The sequence below is a fragment of the Bufo bufo genome, chromosome 3, assembly GCF_905171765.1.
Source record: "Bufo bufo chromosome 3, aBufBuf1.1, whole genome shotgun sequence".
Classification (NCBI taxonomy): Eukaryota; Metazoa; Chordata; class Amphibia; order Anura; family Bufonidae; genus Bufo; species Bufo bufo.
In genome coordinates, this window is record NC_053391.1 from 390,186,907 (window position 1) to 390,212,110 (window position 25,204).

Here is a 25,204-nt window from a genome sequence, read left to right on the forward strand (position 1 = left end):
AATAGGCTAGGGAGATTTAGTTTGTTGAGATAGTCTGAGAGGGAGACTATGGGTTTATCCATAGTGGGGTTTGGGTTTTATGAGTCTGTTATAAAGGGATTCATAGAAGCTTCTAAAGTGTTTGGATATTTGTTGAGTTTGATATCCTGAAGGGTCTTTAAGTTTGTGGACGTAATTGTTAAGTCTTCTCTTTTTTAATCTTTGCATTACAAATTTGGAGGCTTTATTGCCGTGCGCAAATATTTTATGTTGGGAGTGGAGGTAAAACTTTGCGGATAGAGAGTTGAGAAGGTTTTTGAGAGTGGTTCTATATGCGGTAAGTTTGGTTAGGTGGAGCTGTAATAGTGATTGTTTATGTAATTTTTCAAGATGCTTAATGTTATTATGCAGATTTTAAATTTTTGGGTTTTTACTTTTTTAAGGTGAGAGCCAATACTAATCAGATGTCCTCTTATGAAAGCTTTGTCAGCATCCCACAAAGTTTGGGGGGAAATTTCAGGGGTATCGTTGAGAGCGAAATAGTCTGACAGTAATTGTTGCAATCGGGATTTGGTATCTGGGAGGCCTAGAAGTTGTTCGTTTATGCGCCAGGTCTTATGTGTGTGTTTTTGCTTAGGGCTATTTAGCGATAGGTATATTGGGGAGTGATCTGATGGGAGGATTGTTCCGACGTCAGCCTCAGAACACAGGTGGAGGTGGTCTTTTGAGACAAACAAGTAGTCCAAACGTTGATACGAGCCAGGGACTGGGAAGAAGAAGGTGTAGTCAATGGTATCAGGGTGCAGGGTTCGCCAAGCATCAATCAGATGAGCTCTCTCGAATTTTTAGACAAGGGAACTTAGCACTCTCTGAGAGTGGCAGGATTTGTGTGAAGATGAATCTATTAGAGGGTTAATGTTTCGATTAAGGTCTCCTCCAAAAACAGTAATGCCTTCCTGGAATGAGACCGCCTCATCAATAACCTGTTTTAGCCATTGAACTTGTTTGCTGTTAGGAGCATAAACATTAATGAGAGTATACGTGTGTTGTCCTATTTGCCCTTTTACCATCAAGAATCTCCCTACCGGGTCACTTTTTTGTTCTAGTAATTGGAAGGGGAATCCTCTTTGAAAACCTATGCTGACTCCTTTGGAGTTAGATGAAGGGGATCCACAGTGAAACCATTGGGAGTAATAGGAGTGGTCAAGATTCGGGAAATGATTAATTTTCAGATGTGTTTCTTGTAGAAACAATACGTTAGCTCTGTCTTTCCTCAGAACACTAAAAATGTGGCTCCTTTTAGAGGGAGAGTTGAAGCCCTTTACATTGTAAGAGGCTATCTTCACGTCAGTCATTGGGTATATTTAGAGAGGAAAGACAAGCTAAGGCGGCTATGTATGAGGCATATATGTGTGAAGGTGAAAAAGTGGTACTCATCGTTTTGAAGATGTCAGAAGGGAGTTCTAGATCTTCCTTTGATGCGACCGGCCTGCTCCAGATAATGCAAGTGTGTCCTAGGATGGCAAAAATGACAGAGATGGTAAACAGAAACATAAACTTAAAATAAAACATTAACTTAGGGTAGTCTTGGGGTGGGACTACCAGTAGGGTCATTGAGGGCATAGGGTGGTCCAATACCCTTAGGCCAGCCCATCTCTAACCCTAACTCGGAGTAGTTAATGGTCTGGAGTATCACACCGGCCCAATGAGACCGAGGCGTGTCGAGCTTTAGAGAGCCAGATCTTGGTAGATGTAGATCTTGTTATTAGCAAAAAGCACCTCCGAGGCCTGTCGAGCTTTAGAGAGCACTGCTTCTTTCTCCTGGAAATTAAGAAATCTACAGATGATGTCCCTGGGTGGTTCTGCTGGTTTTGGCCTAGGATGGAGAGCGCGGTGGGCTCTTTCTAAGATGACAGGCGAGACCCAGACCCCTGGCATTTGGGTCAAATGTGTAGACCCCTGATATCATGGAGTCTCCATCAAAAGTGGGAAGGGGGAGGGGAAGCCACTAAGTGGGTTCCAAGGGACAGAAGAGGTTAGGGGAGGGGGAAAGAGGAGGCAGGGGGGAAAGGAGAGAGGGAGGGGGGGTAGGAAGGAGAGGTTTGAAGATGTTGAGACTAGTAAGAGAAATTATAGGTATTTTGCACAAAAAAAACAGTATTGCATCAAAGAGATGGCTGTCCCAATAGTATAGATATGGCAGAGTGTATCTTCAGGAACTTTTCTTCTGTGCGTCAGGGGACTTGATAGGAGAAGTCCTCTGGTTTAGGCCTCTTTCACACTACAGTATGTCCATTTCAGTGTTTTGCGTTCCGTTTTTCACGGATCCGTTGTCCCGTTTTTGGGTTCTGTTGTGTCTCCGTTTCCGTTCAGTATGTCCGCAAAAACCTTTCAGTATGGTTTCCGTATGGTTCCCGTATACGGTCCGTTTTTCACGGATCAAAAACGGAAGCCACCTGTATTTGTGCTCAGCCAATGTTTGGCAACAAAAAACACATGGCCACAGTGGGCTGGGCCTAGCATTTGTTAATGACGGATCCGCAAAAAACGGATGACATACGGATGACATACGGATGCCTTCCGTATGCATTCCGTTTTTTTGCGGACCCATTGACTTTAATGGAGCCACGGACCGTGATTTGCGGACAAACATAGGACATGTTCTATCTTTTCACGGCACGGAAATACTGAAATACTGAAACGGAATGCACACGGAGACACTTCAGTATTTTTTGCTGAACCATTGAAATGAATGGTTCAGTATATGTTCCGTATACTGAACTCAAAAAACGTCCAGTATACTGAACGCAAAATACTGTAGTGTGAAAGAGGCCTTAAGAAGGAGCTTGGAGAGTTCACTTCAAAAGGTATCTGAGGCAAGACGTCTCGGGGCTAAAGGAGTGTTCTTCTTCTTTTGTCGCTGGGACTTTGGAGTTTGGAAAAACTCAAAGGGGGTAATTTTCGGGATATCTGGAAGGGAGTCCAGATCTTGGATGAGATACCAGTTTTCGATTTCCAATGGTGAGATCTCCAAATGGTCATAGACTTGATCTAGGTCAGAGTGTGATCTGATGGTGAAACGGCGACCATTGTGGAAGAAAGAGAGCCCAAATGGAAAAGTCCAGCAATAAGGTACATTGTGAGACCTGATCCACTCTGTTAGGGGTTTGACCACCTTGTGTTTTCTCAGGGTCGCAGGTGCCAGATCTTGGTAGATGTAGATCTTGTTATTAGCAAAAAGCACCTCCAAGCCCTGTCGAGCTTTAGAGAGCACTGCTTCTTTCTCCTGGAAATTAAGAAATCTACAGATGATGTCCCTGGGTGGTTCTGCTGGTTTTGGCCTAGGATGGAGAGCGCGGTGGGCTCTTTCTAAGGTGACAGGCAAAGGATGGTCCGGGCCTAGTAAGTCCCCGCATATATTTTTTATTACCCCAAGTATTTCGGAGGTCGGGACTGACTCCGGAAACCCCCGGAACCGCAAGTTGTTTCTCCGGCCGCGGTTCTCCTGGTCTTCCAGGGTCGTGTGGATCTCATTCAGGTATGCTTGGCACTTGTGCAGGTTGGAGGAGGTAGCATGCTGGAATTTAACTATGGTCGATTGAGTCGACTCCAGGGCCTCTACTCTGGACCCTACATGCCTGATGTCTTGGCGGAGGGAGGAGAGTTTGTTAAGAACCGGTTCCATCGCTTTTGTTAGGGCCATCTTGAGGAACTTTCTGGAGATCGGCAAGCTTTGTTTGCTACCAGCCTCTTCTGCTTCACTGTCTCTCTCCCATGTATCCGTCCCTTCTTCTCCGGCATCACTTGGGGCCGCGGGCGCCATCTTTGATTCTTTGGCCATGCCTGCAGCGGTGGCTTTTTTGATAAATTTATCCATCTCCCTACTACTTTGGTGTGATCTATGCTGGTGGGAGGAATCGCCGGGTTTAGTATTCCCGATTTTGACCATTTTTGGCCAGGTAAGCTTGCGTATGCTGAGCTTGTGGATCGGAGCTCAGAGACGCACAGCCATTCAGCTCAGGCGCTAGCTCCGCCCCCCTTCCATTCATTTTCTAGGGGGCCGGCGCTCGGCTATTTCTGTCAGCCCCATAGAAATTAATAGGAGCGGTGGCCAGCTTGGTGGAGGCCGGACCGGAGTCCTCCAGCCACCACCTTGTGGGACTCTGTTCTCAATATCGGTGCGGGTGCCAGCGATATGCCCCCATTGTCCATGATGAGACAACCCCTTTAAAGTGACCCTGGACATAAACCTAAAAATAGCCCCATGTCGTAGGTGGATTCAGATTGACAGAAGGGGGGCAAGTAGACGTAGACAGGGCCAATAGAAGTGAAGAGGGAGGTCCAGCAGTACCTTAGTGCCCCAGCAGAATAAAATACTACAGTGCACCATAAAATACTGCCATCCGCCATCCGTCATGGATCTGCAAAAACGCTTCCGTTACAATAATACAACTGCATGCATCCGTCATGAATGGATCCGGTTGTATTATGTCTTCTATAGCCATGACTGATCCGTCTTGAACTCCTTTGAAAGTCAATGGGAGACGGATCCGTTTTCTATTGTGCCAGATTTTGTCAGAGAAAACTCCCCATTGACTTACATTGTGTGCCAGGATGGATCCGTTTGGCTCAGTTTCGTCAGGCGGACAGCAAAACGCTGCAGGCAGCGTTTGGTGTCCGCCTCCAGAGCAGAATGGTGACTGATCGGAGGCAAACTGAGGCATTCTGAGCGGATCCTTTTCCATTCAGAATGCATAAGGGCAAAACTGATCCGTTTTGGACCGCTTGTGAGAGCCCACAACGGATCTAACAAACAGAAAGCCAAAACGCCAGTGTGAAAGTAGCCTTACAGTATTCTCCTGAGGACAGTGATAGAGTAGAATTCAGGAGGGTACCTGTGGATGCTGGCCAGTGGCTTAAGTACCTGATGCTGAGAGCATCAGATCATTATGTACTTAGCTGGCGGCCGTGATGAGTGCACAGACATCCCCTGGGCATCGGCCTACCAGGAAATTTCTCTGTATGGTGTATGGCTGGTCCGCCCCTGGGAATAAATCATCCTCTCCTGATTGCCAGCTCGTGTGAGCTCCATTTACATGCAGCAGTCATCCCCTCTGTATGGAGATCAGAGGAGATGGGCAATCACTACTGTGATCGTTCATCCCCATATAGATAAATTGTTTGCCGGTAGCACATACCTGTGTACAACGGACAATGTGCTGCCCACAAACAGTGGAAACCGCTTGTTTGTTGGATGAAGGGCGGTACATTTATATTATAGGAAATTGTCAGCCTGTGTAAAAGCCTCTCAGAAGGGACGGATTGCAGAGAGTCTTGCCACTTTATTGTTCATGTACATCTTTAGAAGTCAGTCACACTCTAGTCACTTGCATGATGCCTGCTAGAAAAGTAGTCAAAGTAGTGTAGCATACTTTCAGATGATGCATGGAATAAGGTGACAACAGTATTGTGAGATGTAAGGGGAAACTTCTGTTACGTTATCTAGATATTTTTATACCTTGTATTTGGCAAAGTTCAGGGTTTCTCTGACAGGTCAAGCACTTTGGAGGTTAATGTACCAGGCAGATTGTAGTTTCATGTCTCCGAGGGCAGCACAAAGCTCAACTTGAGGATCGTCTAATGGATTCTACATCTGTGTTAGCTTTGGCTGATGAGGAAGATTTGAAACAGCTGCTCAGAAGCCACGCGCTTGACTCATTGGCACAACAGTCATAGAAAGCAAAGCGCTCATAGGCTCAGTTCACACTTCAGTTAGGGTGGGTTCACACTAGCATTATGGAGTCCGTTATAACAGGGTTATAACGGAACATAACGGAATCCATAAGACTGAAGGACGGATCCGTTTTGCTGCCCGTAGACTTGCATTATGATGGAATGCAAAACGGACGCCTTTAAAAGGCATTCCGTTCGCTCTCCGTCCTTATAGAATTCTTTGGGAATCAAAACGGATCTGTTTTGTTCCCGTTAAGCAAGACGGAAAACAAAGTCCTGTCGACAGGACTTTGTTTTCCATCTTGCATAACAGGACCCAGACGGATCTGTGATGTTTTCCCATAGACTTCTATTAGGACGGAGCAAAATGGAATGCCTCTTAAAGGCTTCCGTTTTGCATTCCATCCTATGGATTCCGTTATGTTCCGTTATAACACTGTTACAACGGAAAGCCACAACGGACTCCAGAACGCTAGTGTGAACCCACCCTTATTTGGTCATTTATTTCCATCAGTTAGGGCCTATGCACACGAACATATGCCTTCCGAGACATACGGTCCGTGAGCGGGCCATATGTCCTGGAGCGCCACCGATCGTGTGCATCGGAGCACTCAGCTTTATATTTTACTATGATGCTGTGTGCGACGGTCCGCACGCAGGGCTACTGTCCCGCACTCATATGACGCGCACAGCGCCATAGTAGCCTATGATGCTGTGCACACGAGCGATGTCGCTCCAGGACATATGGACCGTATGTCTCGGGAGGCATATGTTCGTGTGCATGAGCCAAAACCAGTAGTGAAGCCTACTCAGAGAAAGATCTGCACCTGTTCTGTGCTTTTGGCTCGCACCTGGTTTTGGCTCACAATAACTGATGGAAATTACTGATCAAATAACTGAAGTGGCCTCTGCCTCCTGCATTACTACTAGCACGCGGAGGGCTGAACCTGGCTGCAGGGACGAGCAGGCTTTTTTTTTTTTTCTTTTCTTCACTTTATTTAAACCTGTGATGGCAACTTTACCAAGACTTTGTACAAACATTAAAGAGGACCTTTCATGGGTTCAAAGAATATGAACTTAGTAGCAGGCTGCATAGAGCGGTGCCCAGTGATCTAAGTGCACTTACTATTATTCCTGGGCGCCGCTCCATTCGCCCGCTGTGGCCCCCGGTTTTTTCTCAACATTCGGTGCAAGTAGGAGGAGACGCCAGTGTCTCTCCGTCTCCATGACAGCAGCGCTGTCCAATCAGAGCTCAGAGCGAGGGAGTTTTTTTTTTTCTCCCTGGCTCTGAGCTCTGCGCTGTGATTGGACAGCGCTGCTGTCAGGGAGAAGGAGAGACACTGGCGTCTCCTCCTACTTTCACCGAATGTTGAGAAAAAACCGGGGGCCACAGCGGGCGAACAGAGCGGCGCCCAGGAATAATAGTAAGTGCACTTAGATCACTGGGCGCCGCTCTATGCAGCCTGATACTAAGTTCATATTCTTTGGACCCATGAAAGGTCCTCTTTAATATGTGTCACCAACGCATGTGTCTTCACTCGAGTGTCCACCTGTGATGTGATACGCATATAAATAGAGATGTCATTGTGTACATACATGACTTGTATATATCGTGTGTACTGGGCTCTGGTAGACTGATGGTTTACATTGATGGTGTTTTCTGTGTTTTCATCTGCGTCGCCCTTTGTGACCGACAGCCCACTAGTGACTGCTAACATAACCCCTGGCTATTTCACTACTCCTTCAGGTAATGACTGCAGTCACTGTCCATGATTTATAGGGGTAGGAGAACTTCATATTTGAAGTCAGCTTCTTATGTAGTGCTATTTTGGGGGTGGAGAGTGACATCACCACAGAATGACCCCCCCTCCCCATACCAGTTGTCACTTCTAGCCCATGTGGAGCCCTGTCCTCTACTTTAAAATCTCCCAAAGAAGACTTCCTCCACGAATTATCCGAATAGGATTTTACCCCAGTTAGATGGATCGTAAGAGGCGTCCCTACACTACCACACACCGCCCCATACAGTATAACGTCTCCTTGTGGCTGCCCCCATACAGTATAACATCTCCTTGTGGCTGCCCCCATACAGTATAACATCTCCTTGTGGCCCCCATACAGTGTAAAGTCTCCTTGTGGCTGCCCCATACAGTGTAAAGTCTCCTTATGGCTGCCCCATACGGTATAACGTCTCCTTGTGGCTGCCCCCATACAGTATAACGTCTCCTTGTGGCTGCCCCATACAGTATAACGTCTCCTTGTGGCTGCCCCCATACAGTATAACGTCTCCTTGTGGCTGCCCCCATACAGTATAACGTCTCCTTGTGGCTGCCCCATACAGTATAACGTCTCCTTGTGGCTGCCCCATACAGTGTAATGTCTCCTTGTGGCTGCCCCATACAGTGTAACGTCTCCTTGTGGCTGCCCCATACAGTGTAACGTCTCCTTTTGGCCCCAAGTTTTTTTTTCCTGCCAAATGGGTATTTATTGCGATATATATCGTTATCGCGATAAATTTCTTAATATCGTTATCGTGGGAATATTTTTGATATCGCCCAACCCTACAGCTGGAGGGCCGCAGTTTGAGAATGCCTGCTCTGAATAAACAAACCAAAGCATGCTGATTCTGTGGAGAACTGATGTGTAAATAAGACCCTAGGCTGACTTCATACATTTAGTTTTTCAAGCCAAATAATATTTAATAAGAATACCTACAAATGATGCTACATTGTTGCAAGAAATAGTTCTTTGTGAAACATTGTAAAATGTGAAGTACTGGTAATGTTCTCAAAATAGTTTTTTCAAAATGCATATTTAGTGTGATATCGTTTTGCTGTCAATGTGACTTTTCGTCTGTTTCTAACTTGACTTGCTGCTTTCATTTGTCCGCGTTGCCTTCACGCGTGGCAGATTTTGTTGCAGAAAATCCGTTCCATTCTGCTGGGTTACTGCCATTAGTCTTTTTGTTGTGCAGACGCCTCGTTTGTGTCTCTCATATAGTTAACTCCCACTCTACCGCCTCTCTTTTAGCATGCATTATAAGGCCTCATGCACACGACAGTATTTTTTTGCGGTCCGCAAAAAGCTGATCCGTTTTTGTTTCCGTGTGTCTTCCTTGATTTTTGGAAGATCACCAGACATGAAAAGTGAAAAAAAAAATAATCTAAGTCAAGTTTGCCTTGCAAATGATAGGAAAAAAACAGACGCAGATGACAATCTTGTGTGCCTCCGTGTTTTTTCACGGACCCATTGACTTGAATGGGTCCGCAAACCGTTGTCCGTGAAAAAAATAGGACAGGTCTTATTTTTTTGACGCCTGGAAACACGGATCACGGACGCGGATGACAAACGGTGCATTATCCGAGTTTTCAACGGACCTATTGAAAGTCAATGGGTCCGCAGAAAATCACGGAAAACTGAACAACGGACACGGAACACAACAACAGTCGTGTGCATGAGGCCTTACAGAAAGGGAATCTGCAGCTGCATATCCCCTCCCTGCCTTCAGTTTCTTCTATTACATTACACAGAATATTCGTGTAGTCTGAGCAGTTACCGCCTGCACGCAGGAAAAGGGAAACTACAGGCCGCTGGAGGGTGAGAACGATGCCACAGGGATGAGTGTACTCACATGTAAACCGATTTATGTAAAACATGAGGTGTGGTATATAGGCTGTCAAGCGTTGGTGAAAAATACTCCCTTTTTTGCATTATATCATCAGCTTGGTAGCCGCCTAACGATGTTTACTGTAAGCAGTATGGATGGAGTCTCTACGTGTTGAAATTTTTTTTTTTTTTTAAATCACTGCGTGAACGCATTTATAAGCATGCAGTCTTGTTGTGTTCCTTTTAAAGAGGACCTGTCACCATTTACTGATATGTCTGTTGTAGTAAATACTTGCATTTTCCATATAATAATAATAATTCTGAAGCATTTAGGCTAGGTCTACACGACGACATGTGTCACGCGACACATAGGGCACAACTACGCTGCAACATGTGTCGCGCTACATTGTCACACCAATGTCGCAATACAATTTTTATAATGATAGTCTATGGTGTCGCACTGCGACATACTGCGACAGCTGCAGAAAAATCCAATTCGAATGGATTTTTTGCGACTGTCGCGTCCCAGTCGCAGTGCGACACCATAGACTATCATTATAAAAATTTGTTGCGTGACAAATGTCGTGTAGACCTAGCCTTATTCTTATGACCCTATGCCATGCCTCTGTTATTCCTAATAGAAGTTTGGGAATAAATGTAAAACTGGATGCTACCAGTTAAGGGTGTGTCCCTGCGCAGTCTGACAGCACTGATTGGACACTGTCAGACTGTGCAGGGACCCCTCCCCCCACACTGGTAACACCCAATAGTACATTTATTCATAATACCATACATAGCCAGCTCACCTGGAATTAGAATACACAGAAATATGCGGCCCATGAAAAGTCCATCAAAGGAAAATGGAAGTCCCAGTATCCAATTATAGAAACGTAATAGGCTTAATTAGGACTCAAAAGAACCCCAGTAGTCTGTTCCAGCAGAGGAACCGAATACTGGTATACACTAGGGATCGACCGATATTGATTTTTTTAGGGCCCATACCGATAGTGATAATCTGTGAACTTTCCGGCCTATAGCCGATAATTTATACCGATATTCTGTGAATTTTCATTTATAAAAATAAATAAAAAACTCCTACTCAAATCTGCTGAAAATGAATGTTTATTGTTAACGTGTAGTTATTTTTTTGTAAATCTTTCTTTTTCATTTATAATTAATATTTTGGTGTGTGTTTTTTTTTATTTTTACTAACTTTTAGCCCCCTTAGGGACTAGAACCCTTGTCCTATTCACCCTGATAGATCTCTATCAGGGTGAATAGGACCTCACACTGTCCCTTTGTGCACACAGCTGCATGGAGCTTACCATGGCAGCCAGGGCTTCAGTAGCGTACTGGCTGCCATGGTAACCGATCGGAGCCCCAGGATTACACTGCTGGGGCTCCGATCAGAACTGCCACTGCACCACCAATGAGAAGGGGACCCTGTGGCCACTGCCACCAATGATTAATACTGGGGGGCTTGGGTGGGGGGGGCACACTGCGCCACCAATGATTAATACTGGGTTGGGGGGGCGCACTGCGCCACCAATGTCTAATACTGGGGTTGGGGTGGGGGGGGCGCACTGCGCCACCAATGAAGATAAGTCTCTCATTAATTCATATACAGGAGGCGGGAGCTGGATGCAGAATCCCATAGCCGGCTCCCGACCTCTATAGCTGCGATCCGCGGCACCTGAGGGGTTAACTACCGCAGATCGCAGCTACCGCTCATAGAGGTCGGGAGCCGGCTATGGGATTCTGCATCCAGCTCCCGCCTCCTGTATATGAATTAATGAGAGAGTTATCTTCATTGGTGGCGCAGTGGCCACAGCCCCTCCCCTCCTCTTGTCCTTCCTCCTCTCATTGGTGGCAGCAGCACAGGGGGGAGGGAGACACTGCTTACTTCTCCCCTGTGCTGCTGAGGGAACACTGAGAGCGCTGTCAGAAGCACGATCCTTGTTCCCCATACGTTATCGGTATATAGGCAAAATAGATGCCAATACCGATAACGTTCAAAATCCTTAATATCGGCCGATTATCGGTTTTGCCGATAATCGGTCGATCCCTAGTATACACCATATCCGGCATAGCCGGATACCCCTTGATCGCCATTCACTAGAATGGGAATCGGCAGTTTTCTGGTATAAATGCCAGCAGAAAGCTATGCCAGTGTACTCTGGTAGTGTTTTCGTCGGGTGGAACAGACTACCAGAGTACACACTGGAGATGTGAATGAACCCTTAGACATGCGGCTCCAGAAAGCCTCTCTTGAGAAGTTTTTGATGATCCCTGCCCCTATCTGGTGTATAACCCTTGTAATCCCCTGCCTGAACAATCCGGGAAGAAGTATCCCATGCATGGACTTCAGAACAGTGCTGGGAAACTGCAGATATTATCGGCATACTCTTATTTTTAAGTGTCCTGTGGCGCACACTACATGCGACAAAGTACACAACATAGACTGTGCTACCTACAATTAATGTATTGCAGTGTGTTGTTAGATGTAGACACAAAGGGGGTCATTTACGATTAGAAATACACCTATATTGGGGGTATTTCTGGCACAGATTACGCCGCAAAGGTTCTTTGTGCTGCAATCTGTGACTTCCCTGCTGACGCCAGGTCTACAAAAGTGGGTTGTGGCGGGGAAAGGGGACGTCTCATTCCTCATTTTCTACTCCTGTTTTAGGCATAGAAAATGGTCTAAATCTACAGCAGCAAGGGAGCTGGCATAGATTTAGAAGCAGGGGTGGATCCGCGGAAGGTATGTAGAGGCCGGCACCTCTATCCAGCACAGAGCCTTTTTAAGACTGGATCCTAAAACGCCGGTCTTAATAAATGACCCCCAAAGTGTTTAGAGATATGCATGACTTTATAACAACACATACATTTCTGATGTCCACATTTAAAAGACGCTACTCTGATTTCATAGAGGAGATGACCACCCAAAACTGCTTTGAAAGGTGGTTTCCTAGAGGGGTGGCCTTCTCAAAAAGACCGTATACAGTATATATGGTGGAGACGAAAGTCTGCCGCAGGAAATCTACTCCTCTCTTTTGGAGATGTTTCACTGTATTTTGACCATTTGGAAATAAGTTTGGATTTGCAAGTCTTAAGGCAGAGTGTTCCCAGATTTAAAGAAAAAAAAACAATCAGTTATGGAGACACAAGCAGGTCCTGTGTATTACATTTTCCACTTCAGCTTATATTTGTATAACATTCCCAGATGTGCTTGGAGTCTGCACCTTATTGCTTTGCTTCACAGACCTGTCAGCCACCTGCCCATGTCTGCATCACTTCTTGCCATTGTGCTGTGTGATTTGACCTAGAATCTAGATCATTGGATGACAAATAAGTTTCACTGTAATTAAATCCTTATTGACCTGGTTCTTCCTACAATGACTTGTTTGCACGGGCCGGCTGAGCGGGTAGGAAGCGTTCCTTCCCGACAGTCGGCTGCTCGTTAGGTGAAGGAGACCGGTGCATTTACATGCAGAGATCTTCACAGGATGAGGGATGTCTATAGCGACCCCTTGTCCTCATACAGAATCATGGCTTCTGGGCAGCAGATCTTTGTTTAGACCACACGATCTGCTGCCTAGAAGACATGATTGGTGGCACCTGCATGAATGACAGGATCACCTGATGAATGAGCATTTACATGGCCAGATTGTCGAGAACGGTCGTTCCTGAGAATCTGCCCGATTCTCAGGCCATGTAAATGCACCTTAAGACCATGTTAGCAGTTTTGGTCATGCTAAATGGCTGACAGCACTAGGTAGGGGCTGGGGAGAGCAGGATAGACCATCAATATCTGGTCGGTGTGGTCTGACACCCCACACCCCTGCTGTTTTGGGGTATTTCTGCGCAGACAATACACAAGTCCATCCTTTGTGTGGTGGGGGTAGCTGGTCACTTCAGTAGGGGCAGCACTGCAGTATTTCGCTCTGTCCACTACACAGTGGATTGATCTGTGTGGTTCAGGTGCAGACTTCTGGCGTCAGAGCTATCCCAAGTGCCTGTGTGAATGGGACTTCTATGGGATGGCTGGAGAAAGATTACATATATAATGGTCTAAGACGAAGCTATTTTGTCCCTAAGGTGTTCTTTTTATACCTATGGTTTACTTTCCACACGTCTTTAATCTGTGGCATTCAGCACTGACCACTTGCTCAACTATAACAACTAATTAGAGATGAGAAAATCAACTTCAACTGTAAGGGGCTGACCCTGCTGGAGAAGAAGCGCCCACCTGCCTCTAGATTAAAGGGCCAGACTTTGAGCCCAGCCCTGCCAAGTTCTATCTAGCAGAGTGAGGGGAGAGGCTCGGCTTCGAAGCTGTCACTTTGAGGAGCGCACAGTGGCAGCCCCAAAGTAGATGAGCCTCTGTCCTTTCTCAGCTAATAGGAGTGGCATCGAAGGTAGGAAATTGTCAGGGCCGGGCTAAGGCTATATTCACACAGATGTTTTTCAAACAGTTGTCACACAATCATTTTAGTCTATGGGGTTATTCACATGGTCATTTTTTAATGGCCCATGAATAATGGGCATTCAAAAATAGAATATGTGCTATTTTAATTTTTAATTTCATTTTCATGGCCAGATGAACCCCAAAACATTGAAGGGGACAGTTCTTAATAGCATTTTTTTTTAAAGGTATCACTGAAAAAAATGGCTGTTAAAAACTAGACTATTTTGCTATTTTTAATAGCCTTTTTTTTTTTTCTTCTTTTTTTGTAGTCATGTGAATATGAATGTAGCCTAAATGTCTGGCCCTGTAAATCCAGCGGCAGATAGGTCGTCAATTCATTCATCTCTATTCCTAATCATAAAGGAAGCATTTGAAGTGTTCCTTCTTTCATTCCAGGTCATCATGACTCCGAATTTGGTAATCAGAATAAATATCTGGATCGACGATCCATCTCCAGCAAACTAGTACATGTAATTTGTAATATTATATTTTTTACGTTCCTTCGATAAATTAACCATGACGGCTTCCTCCGGCAGAGAGCTCCATAGTCTTACTGCTTTTCTAGTGAAGAAATCTCATCTATGCTGGTGTTAACCTTCTATTCTTTATACATTATGGATGCCTTGTCATGGTTACAGGCCAGGGTATAAAACATGGATTAGATCACTGCTAAACCGTCTTTTTTATTTTAACAAAGGAAATAGCCTAAAGTTTGATAATCTTGGCGCTGTGATTCACTCATTACCTAAATTACTTTGGGCACCCTTGTTTGCTTTGCTACAGTTCAGCTATGTCAAGCACCCAAAATTGTACACAATGGAGATCATTTACAAAACTTGGCACCAGTTTCCTGGCATACAAATTCCCAAATTTTTGCGCAAACTCCCTTTTTCTGACTTTCTGTGTTTCTCGCTGCTCTCGGCACTTTTTAAAAAAAATAAATCTTTTTTATTTACAAGATTTTCAAAGCTGTGTCCAATAAGCATATTCTGATATCCCAATAAAGAAAAATAAATCTATTTGATATACTCTCTTGCGAAATTGTCATTTTTGTATATAATTATATAACATACATGAATAAACCCCTATACCATATCCCTCCCCCCTTAAATCCCCCCCCTCCCAAAATCTGTACTCACTGCAACATTTGTGCTTCTCCCTCTATCTCTTTAGAATCTAACGTGACTATTAGACAACAGGGTGGATAAAAATCAATGATTTAAAAAAAAAGAATAATCAAAAAAATCTGATTTTTTTTATTTAAATCGGATATTTTTTTAATTTAAATCGGATTTCTTTTATATAAAATGCTTTTTGAGGGAAATATATTACCATCCAAAGGTTATTCCATCATGAAATAAAGATTAATTTTTTAATTATGTAGAATAAGGCTGTATATATTTTTTGGGTAAATAAATTCCATTAATCAATTCACAATGTCATGCTCTTCCAGAGATTTTTGTAAGATTATTGGGCAGTTTCTCTGCCTACAAGATATTATCACAGATGCTTGGTTTACTTTTGCAGTTCTCAAAACTGAATTTGACTCAGCAGAGATCACATGCCTCTTCTTCACAGCAAAAATGTTATAACATGAACAGAGTTGAGAAAAATAGCTTAATCCTAACTTCTACAAACCTATGAATACAGAATCAACCTAATCAAACTAATATGAAAAGTTGTTATTCTAAAAATCTTCATCTACTTGCATATTATAAGTTATACCAGCAAGAATTAGTCTTTATGTAGAAAACTATTATTTAAATCAAGCCTTACTGACTAGTGATTTAAATCGTGATTTAAATCAGTTTGATTTAAATCAAATCTATCCTGTTAGACAACCATTTGCTCCATAGTTTATCAAACTTTTGCTGGCACCTTCTTTTCAGGAATATAGCTTTTTCACAGGTCAACATATTATTGACTTTAACCATAAATTCTTCTAACGTCGGGGGACTAGTCTGTATCCAATGCAACGCAATCAGTTTTCTGGCTATATACAACAATCTACCCACCGCTATCTTACTATACCAATCTGTCCCTATTTCAGAGACGTATCCCAGAATACATATTTTGGGGTCTCTGTCTACCCTACCTGCCATGTTTTGGCGTATGGTTTCTATCCAGAACCTAGACATTGACATTTCCATATTATCAAATCCACTGGTTCCATAGAACATCTTAGACAGCATGCATCCGTTCTGACCCCAATGTATTTTAGAAATATTGGCGTTTTATCTACTCTGTGAATAATGAAGAGTTGGGACAACTTTCCCTGTTCACTCAGTGAAGTCAACGGAATCGCCTTCAAAACATCCTCCCATTGCCCCTGCGACATCTCCACCACATCTTCCTCCCACTTTTTCATTCAAGTCAACGGATGCGAGATTAAGAACTTATCTAGTAACAATGTATAAAGCATATCAAACCTCTCTTTTCTCTTCCTGTGAGGATTACTTTTTGGGCCGTATCTAGTTTAGTAATGATAGTACCTTTTTTCCTCATGGTCTCATACGCATGACGTAGCTGTAAATATTGGAAAAAGCTCGTTCGTGGAATTTGAAATTTCTCCTGTATATCCGTAAATGATTTAAATACCCCACCCTCTACTAAATCGCCTATCCCATGGATCCCTTTATTTTCCCAACCCTGAAGGCCTGACCGTGAAAGGAATTCTGGGAGATGAGTTATTCCAAATCAGGGTTAGCTTGCTAACGCCCGTCACGCCTCTCAGCTGCTTGACTTTCTTCCATACTTTCCTTATAAGGCCTATCAGAGGGAAATTATCATCCAGAGTATGCTTTCCCTCTCCTTCCAGTAACCACATTAGATCCTTCCTCCCCATTTTTTGCTGTAGAATCTGACTAGTCATATCTGCCAACTAATAGTCTTTCCATCCCTTAAAATGCTGACACTGTGCTGCTAGGTAATAGATCCAGGGATTTTGTATTGCCAGTCCCCCCGTTGTTTTAGAGTATTGTATTGTTTCCAGTTTGATTCTTGGCCGACCTCCTCTCCAAATAAGTTCCCAAAATATAGAGTTAATTTCTGAAATCTGTCTAGAGGTAACCAGATCGGGGCGTTATGGAGCACATATAAAAGTTGTGGCATCATGACCATTTTAAGGAGATTTACCCTGCCCACTATGGAAAGAAATGGCTTATTCCATGATTTAGTCTTCTTTCTAAACTTCGCTAGCAAGGGGGGATAGGTTTAACTCTTCAAAGTCTTTAATCCTGGGTGAAGTCTGGATTCCTAGATACTTAACATTATTAACACAGGGGATATTATGAGCAATGGCCACCTCAGATATTGACTGATCATCAATAGGAATCAACGCAGATTTTTGCCAATTAATAGTAAGGCCCGACAGACTGCCAAACTTGTTCATCAGAGACAAAGATGCCGAAAGGGAAGATGTCGTATCCCCCAGAAATAGAAGAGTGTCATCAGCGTATAACGCAATTTTGTTATCCATCTGTCCGTATTGAAAGCCCTTAATGTCTGGGGACTTACGCACTAATGCCGCTAAAGGCTCAATAGCTATAGCAAATAGGAGGGGGGATAATGGGCACCCCTGCCTAGTTCTCCTAGCTAGCTGGATATAGTTAGACACGCTCCCATTACCTTAATACGTGCCCTTGGATTAGAGTAGAGGACCTGCACCCACTTGATGAATCTCTGACCAAAGCCCATACATCTCAATGTACCCCAGAGATATCCCCACTCCACACTGTCGAATGCCTTAGCAGCGTCAATCGACAGAACTGCTCTATCCCCACAGTTATCCACTGGGATTTGTAAACTGGTATAAGCCCGTTTGGTCTGGCCTTAGATAGTCTTTTCAACAGAACCTTTGCTTACAGCTTAACATCCGACGTTAGGAGGGATATTGGCCTGTAGGAGTTGGGGAATCTTGGATCCTTCCCTGGTTTCGGTATCACCACTATAAGTGCCTCCTGCATAGAGGCTGGAAGACAGCCCACCTCTAACGAATAATTAAAGACCTTCAGTAGTTTTGGTAATAGTATATCCTGAAATCTCTTATATGTTTCCACAGGAATACCATCCGACCCCGGGGCTTTATCATTAGCCACATCTTTCAAGGCTTCCACCAATTCCTCCATATTACTAGGCTCCTCTAATTTGTCCCTCTCCTCTGCCGAAAGTGTGGGTAGTTCTGCCCCCCTAAAGGAATTGTAAAAACTCTTCCTCGGAGTTGGTATTCCTGGAGCTATACAGAGAGGCGTAAAATCCCTGTAGTACACTTAGAATATCCTTTGTACTTGTACAAGACCTCCTCTGGGGATCCAACAGTTCCACAATACATGATGATCCTTGCTGGGCCCTGGAAATAACCGATAGAGTATGCTCAACACTTCACCTTCTGCAAATGTGCATTGTTTATAAAAGGTGTGTTTCCTGTCTGCTACCTTCAATAGATGGCACCTCAATTGTTCCTGCGCCTCTTTTAATGCCCTACTAGTAGCCTGGGAGGGTGCTACCCCAAATGCCCTCTCCGACTCCTCAGCCTCCTTGTGAACCCTGACATCCTCTATTTTGGATCTAGTTTTATGTACACTAATGGACTTAATCAGAAGCCCCCTCAGATATGCTTTCATAGCATCCCAGACAGCATGGGAAGACGTTGTACCAGTATTAAAAGTAAAATATTCTTTGAGGGATTCAGTCATATTTGTCAGGTCCCCCAGAATTTGTAACCAAATTGCATTGCACTTCCATAATTTCGCCCCCACTCTAGCCCTCCCTATATCCAGCTCCACCTTTAATATGGAATGGTCTGATATCGACCTGGGAAAATAATTGGAGGAATGAACAGTCGGGAACATTCCATCATTCACCAGTGCTAAATGTATTCGAGATAAAGAACAACATGTGGACGAGCTACAAGAATATTTCCGTTCTGTCGGGTGTCTCAATCTCCCTACATCCATTAAACCCATCTCTGTCATAATGTTGCATAACGCCGAACTTCCCAGGGATCTTCCAGATCCCTCCATCCTATATCTGTCCATCTGGTGTACAGTTGTAATCTCCCACCAGCATCCACGGAATTCCGGGATATTCTGCCACAAACTCAAGGATCACTCTCAAAAGGGTTGACGCAAACGGCGGGGGAATATATAATGCTACCAGTATCATTTGAATGCCTTCAATGTTGCACAGTACACATACAAATTTTACTTCCTCATCTAAATGTTCTTTAACCTCTTAAGGACATAGGGCGTACAGGTACGCCCTTGTGCCCTGGTACTTAAGGACACAGGGCGTACATGTACGCCCTGTGTATTTTCGATCACTGCCGTGCGGCTGGCAGTGATCGGAACCCGGTGCCTGCTCAAATCATTGAGCAGGCACCTAGGCTAAATGCGCGGGGGGGGGGGTCCCGTGACCCCCCCATGTCGGCGATCGCGGCAAACCGCAGGTCAATTCAGACCTGCGGTTTGCTGCGATTTCTGCAGTTTCTGGTCCCCGCGGTCCCTGACCGCGGGGATCAGAAACTTTATATGCCTAAAAAAAGTTTTATTCACCCCCCCCCTGCACCCCCGAATGATTTTTATGGTGGCGGGAGGTGCAGGGGGAGGGTTGCGGGAGGCGGGCGGTGCGGCAGGCGGGATCGCGATCCCCCGCCCGCCTCCCCTTGTATAATCGTTGGTGTCTAGTGGGGATACCAGGGTGCCAGCACATTGCTGGCACCCTGGTATAAACGGCTGACATCTGCGATGCGATGTCAGCCGTTTAACCCTTTCCATACAGCGGTCCGTACGGACCGCTGTATGGAAAAGGTTAACAGCGCAGGGAGCTCCCTCCCTCTCCCATCGGGGGGCTGCTGTGCCTTTGCAGCCTCCCGATGGAGAGGGAGAGAGCCCCCAGACAGCCCCCCGAGAGATCCCCTCCTTACCCTTCCCCGTCTGCGAAGTTCTGAGCAGTACTAAGCAGACGGGGAAGGTTCCCATGGCAACAGGACGCCTCTCAGGCGTCCTGCTGTCCATGGTGCTGAACAGATCTGTGCTGAAAGGCATAGATCTGTTCAGTGTAAGTAAAATACAGTGCAGTACAATATATATATTGTTCTGTACTGTATTATACAGACATCAGACCCACTGGATCTTCAAGAACCAAGTGGGTCTGGGTCAAAAAAAAGTGAATAAAAGTGAAAAAAAAGTAAAAATCAAAAAACACATTTATCACTGATAAAAAATGAAAAAAAAAAATAATTCCCTACACATGTTTGGTATCGCCGCGTCCGTAACGACCTGATCTATAAAACGGTCATGTTACTTTACCCGAACGGTGAACACCATAAAAATAAAAAATAAAAAACTATGATGAAATTGAAATTTTGCCCACCTTACTTCCCAAAAAAGGTAATAAAAGTGATCAAAAAAGTCGCATGTACGCCAAAATTGTAACAATCAAACCGTCATCTCATCCCGCAAAAATCATACCCTACCCAAGATAATCGCCCAAAAACTGAAAAAACTATGGCTCTTAGACTATGGAAACACTAAAACATGATTTTTTTTGTTTCAAAAATGAAATCATTGTGTAAAACTTACATAAATAAAAAAAAAGTATACATATTAGGTATCGCCGCGTCCGTATCGCCCGGCTCTATAAAAATATCACATGATCTAACCCCTCAGATGACCACCGTAAAAAAATAAAAATAAAAACGGTGTAAAAAAAGCCATTTTTTGTCATCTTACGTCACAAAAAGTGTAATAGCAAGCAATCAAAAAGTCATATGCACCCCAAAATAGATGCCAATCAAACCGTCATCTCATCCCGCAAAAAATGAGACCCTACTTAAGATAATCGCCCAAAAACTGAAAAAACTATGGCTCTTAGACTATGGAGACACTAAAACATTTTTTTGGTTTTAAAAATGAAATCATTGTGTAAAACTTACATAAATAAAAAAAATTGTATACATATTAGGTATCTCCGCGTCCGTGACAACCTGCTCTATAAAATTACCACATGATCTAACCTGTCAGATGAATGTTGTAAATAACAAAAAAAAAAAACGGTGCCAAAAAAGCTATTTCTTGTTACCTTGCCGCACAAAAAGTGTAATATAGAGCAACCAAAAATCATATGTACCCTAAACTAGTACCAACAAAACTGCCACCCTATCCCGTAGTTTCTAAAATGGGGTCACTTTTTTGGAGTTTCTACTCTAGGGGTGCATCAGGGGGCTTCAAATGGGACATGGTGTCAAAAAAAACAGTCCAGCAAAATATGCCTTCCAAAAACCATATGGTGTTCCTTTCCTTCTGCGCCCTGCCGTGTGCCCGTACAGCTGTTTACGACCACATATGGGGTGTTTCTGTAAACTACAGAATTAGGGCCATAAATAATGAGTTTTGTTTGGCTGTTAACCCTTGCTTTGTAACTGGAAAAAAAATATTAAAATGGAAAATCTACCAAAAATGTGAAATTTTGAAATTGTATCTCTATTTTCCATTAAATCTTGTGCAACACCTAAAGGGTTAACAAAGTTTGTAAAATCAGTTTTGAATACCTTGAGGGGTGTAGTTTCTTAGATGGGGTCACTTTTATGGAGTTTATAATCTAGGGGTGCATCAGGGGGGCTTCAAATGGGACATGGTGCCAAAAAAACAGTCCAGCAAAATCAGCCCTCCAAAAACCAAACGGCGCACCTTTCACTCTACGCCCCGCTGTGTGCCCGTACAGTAGTTTACGGCCACATATGGGGTGTTTCTGTAAACAGCAGAGTCAGGGCAATAAAGATACAGTCTTGTTTGGCTGTTAACCCTTGCTTTGTTAGTGGAAAAAATGGGTTAAAATGGAAAATTAGCCAAAAAAATGAAATTCTCAAATTTCATCGCCATTTGCCAATAACTCTTGTGCAACACCTAAAGGGTTAACGACGTATGTAAAATCAGTTTTGAATACCTTGAGGGGTGTAGTTTCTTAGATGGGGTCACTTTTAGGGAGTTTCTCCTCTAGGGGTGCATCAGGGGGCTTCAAATGGGACATGGTGTAAATAAACCAGTCCATAAAAATCAGCCTTCCAAAAACCAAACGGCGCACCTTTCACTCTACGCCCCGCTGTGTGGCCGTACAGTAGTTTACGGCCACATATTGGGTGTTTCTGTAAATGGCAGAGTCAGGGCAATAAAGATACAGTCTTGTTTGGCTGTTAACCCTTGGTTTGTTAGTGGAAAAAATGGGTTAAAATGAAAAATTAGACAAAAAAATGAAATTCTCAAATTTCCTCCCTATTTGCCAATAACTCTTGTGCAACACCTAAAGGGTTAACAACGTATGCAAAATCAGTTTTGAATACCTTGAGGGGTGTAGTTTCTTAGATGGGGTCATTTTTGGGTGGTTTCTATAATGTAAGCCTCGCAAAGTGACTTGAGACCTGAACTGGTCCCTAGAAATTGAGTTTTTGTAAATTTCGGAAAAATTTCAAGATTTGCTTCTAAACTTCTAAGCCTTATAACATCCCCAACAAATAAAATATCATTCCCAAAACAATTCAAACATGAAGTAGACATATGGGGAATGTAAAGTCATCACAATTTTTGGGGGTATTACTATGTATTACAGAAGTAGAGAAACTGAAACTTTGAAATTTGCAAATTTTTTTCAAATTTTTGTTAAATTAGGTATTTTTTGGTGCAAAAAAATTTTTTTTTTTAACTCCATTTTACCAGTGTCATGAAGTACAATATGTGACGAAAAAACAATCTCAGAACGGCCTGGATAAGTCAAAGCGTTTTAAAGTTATCAGCACTTAAAGGGACTCTGGTCAGATTTTCAAAAAATGGCCTGGTCCTAAGGTGTAAAAAGGCTGTGTCCTTAAGGGGTTAATACATTCAAATCTAATGTTCTTATGTACTTATATACTAACTCCCCTGGAATGTGAGGATAGCACCGCATGAGCACCATATCCCACCCAAGACTTCTTCAACCAATGCAATGTGTCCTTGGTTAAATGCGTTTCTTGTAAACAGCAAATAGTTGGCTGAAAACGCGATAGGTAATTGAAGATACTATGACGTTTGTGTGTATCAGCCATGCCCCTCACATTCCAGCTGAGTATCCTAGTCATGTGTGTCATATTCCTGATATGGAACGTAAAAGTGATCTTCCCCCAGTGATCGCACCAACCCATAATGTATAATCAGGAATTGAACCCCAACGCATTTCATCAGCATTGAGGCCAGTTGCCGCGCTAACATGCAGTGTAAAGTTGACCCTGTTGCCATGTCGGAGTGAGTACCCGCCTCCCTTTCCCAAGGAAGCAAGATATAAACTAGAAACTTTTCTTGAGCTGCACTTTCTGTGCACTACTCACGCTCCTGCATCAGAGGAACCGATAGATTATTTGTATTCGTAAAGTCCCATCTGTGGAAGCGTCGTCAGATGAAGTGTCCCTCTTCATATTACATTCCTAAAAACAGGAAAACAGAGAAAAAGGCCACACACTACACACTGAAGAAATAGATTCCCCGAGATCTTCTTCTCAGACATCCTTGTCTCGCGTTCGCAATTGATTTTCATGGCGGTCCAGCCAGTGCGTCACCTCTTCTGGGTCCTCAAAGAACTTGGTATCACCCATTGCCACCACACGTAGCTTGGCCTTGAATAACATGGAGTATGGAATTTTTAAATTCCTAAGTTGTCTCTTGACATCCAGAAACTTTGTCGGCTTCTTCTGAACCTCTGTGGAATAGTCTGGGAAGATGGAAATTTTCGCTCCATTGATGACCAAATCCACGTTGTCTCGTGACTGCCTCAAAATGGTATCCCTGTCTTTAAAGTGTAATAATTTGGCCAGAATTGGTCTTGGTGGTCTACCAGGAGGCAGTGGTCTTGTGGGCACCCGATGAGCCCTTTCTACAGCATATAGTGAAGACAGTCCTTTGTCCTGTAGCCATTTTTCAATATATTCTGAGGCATTTGATCCCTCTGTTTTTTCCAGGACCCCCCCTATTCTGATGTTATTACGACGTAAAAAAAATTCCAAGTCATCCTTTTTGGCAAACAGGGCTGCCACATCTCTTGCCACCGTCTTAGCCGCCATCTTAAGAGGCCTAGCTTCATCTTCCGTCTCTGACATCCGTTTTTCAAGCTCTGATGTTCTTTCATTAACTTTAAGTCTTGCCTGAACAGGGATATATCTTCTCGTAGGCTGCCCACTTGGAGGTTAAGGTCTTTTAGGGTGCAATTGCAGCTAGCTACTGCTTTCATGATATCTTTAAGGTTAGGTTCTTTTTCAGTATATTTGTGAGGGTTTTCTTTATCCTGAGCTTTTGTTTGGGACAAAGGGACCTGGCAGCCAGTGTTATTCTCTCCTTCTTCATCTGTGGAGGGCTCCTCCTGTTCTGAGGAGGAATTAACTCCTTCCCCAGCAGTTTGTGACCAGTCCTTTACCCCTTCTGGCACCCTGGCATATTTGCTGAGGCACGCTGCTGCACTCCGACTCACCGCCTCATGTCTTCCGTCCTCCTCCTCCTCTATTCCAGCTCCATCTTGGCTGCCCTCCATCCTGTCTGGGCGCGCACCGCTCTTCCCACGTTTCGGCATTGCTTCCACCTCCACTATTTGATCCACGATAATCCGCTACCTTCTGGGGCTCCTTTAATATGTTTTGCTTCCACCAGCAGTATTCAGATATCGGGATGTGACAGGATTCAGGCAGGAGCGATCTGAAGCGCTCCCTATGCCATGCTGCGGTAGGCCACGCCCTTCTCAGCACTTTTTAAACAAGTGTGTGGAGCCTAGCAGAATGAGCTGAGGCCACCACGGTCTGACACATTTAAAACAATTTCCGCCAGACATCTAGTGTAAATTATAACTGATATCTTCACTAACTTGTAGCTGAAGTAGGTTTCAGTTTCTGGCACATGGACAGCAAAAAATGCAACAAATGTATTTGAAGATATTCACCCCTTAAAGAGGACCTTTCACCTGAAAATGAAAGTTAAACTAAAGATATAGCCTTACTTACATGCCCCCGGTATTGCTTATTCAGTCATTCATTTTTTAATCAGTGCCCCCATTTGTCCGCGCTGCCCCCCGGAATATTTGCCGCCTTGTATGCTAATGAGCCATTCGGCTCAACTGGGCGGGCCTTGAAAAGTTCTCCCGGGCGTGTCATTCTTCTCCCTGGCACGGAGCGCATCCAATCAGCGCGCTCCGCTCTTAGCCAGTGAGAAGACGCTCCAGTTCTCGCGAGATGGCTCCGGATGGATGAAATCGCTTCAGTTCTCGCGAATCTCGCAAGAACTGGAGCGTCTTCTCCCTGGCTAAGAGCGGAGCACGCTGATTGGATGCGCTCCGTGCCAGGGAGAAGAATGACACGTCCGGGAGAACTTTTGAAGGCCCGCCCAGTTGAGCCAAATGGCTCATTAG

General features: G+C 44.1%; 1 protein-coding gene across 1 annotated transcript in view; it reads left to right on the forward strand.

Moving 5' to 3' along the window:
* Positions 1-25,204, forward strand: part of NXN (nucleoredoxin) — a 155,190-nt gene that overhangs the window by 79,037 nt on the left and 50,949 nt on the right. The gene's annotated exons all lie outside the window — the stretch shown is intronic.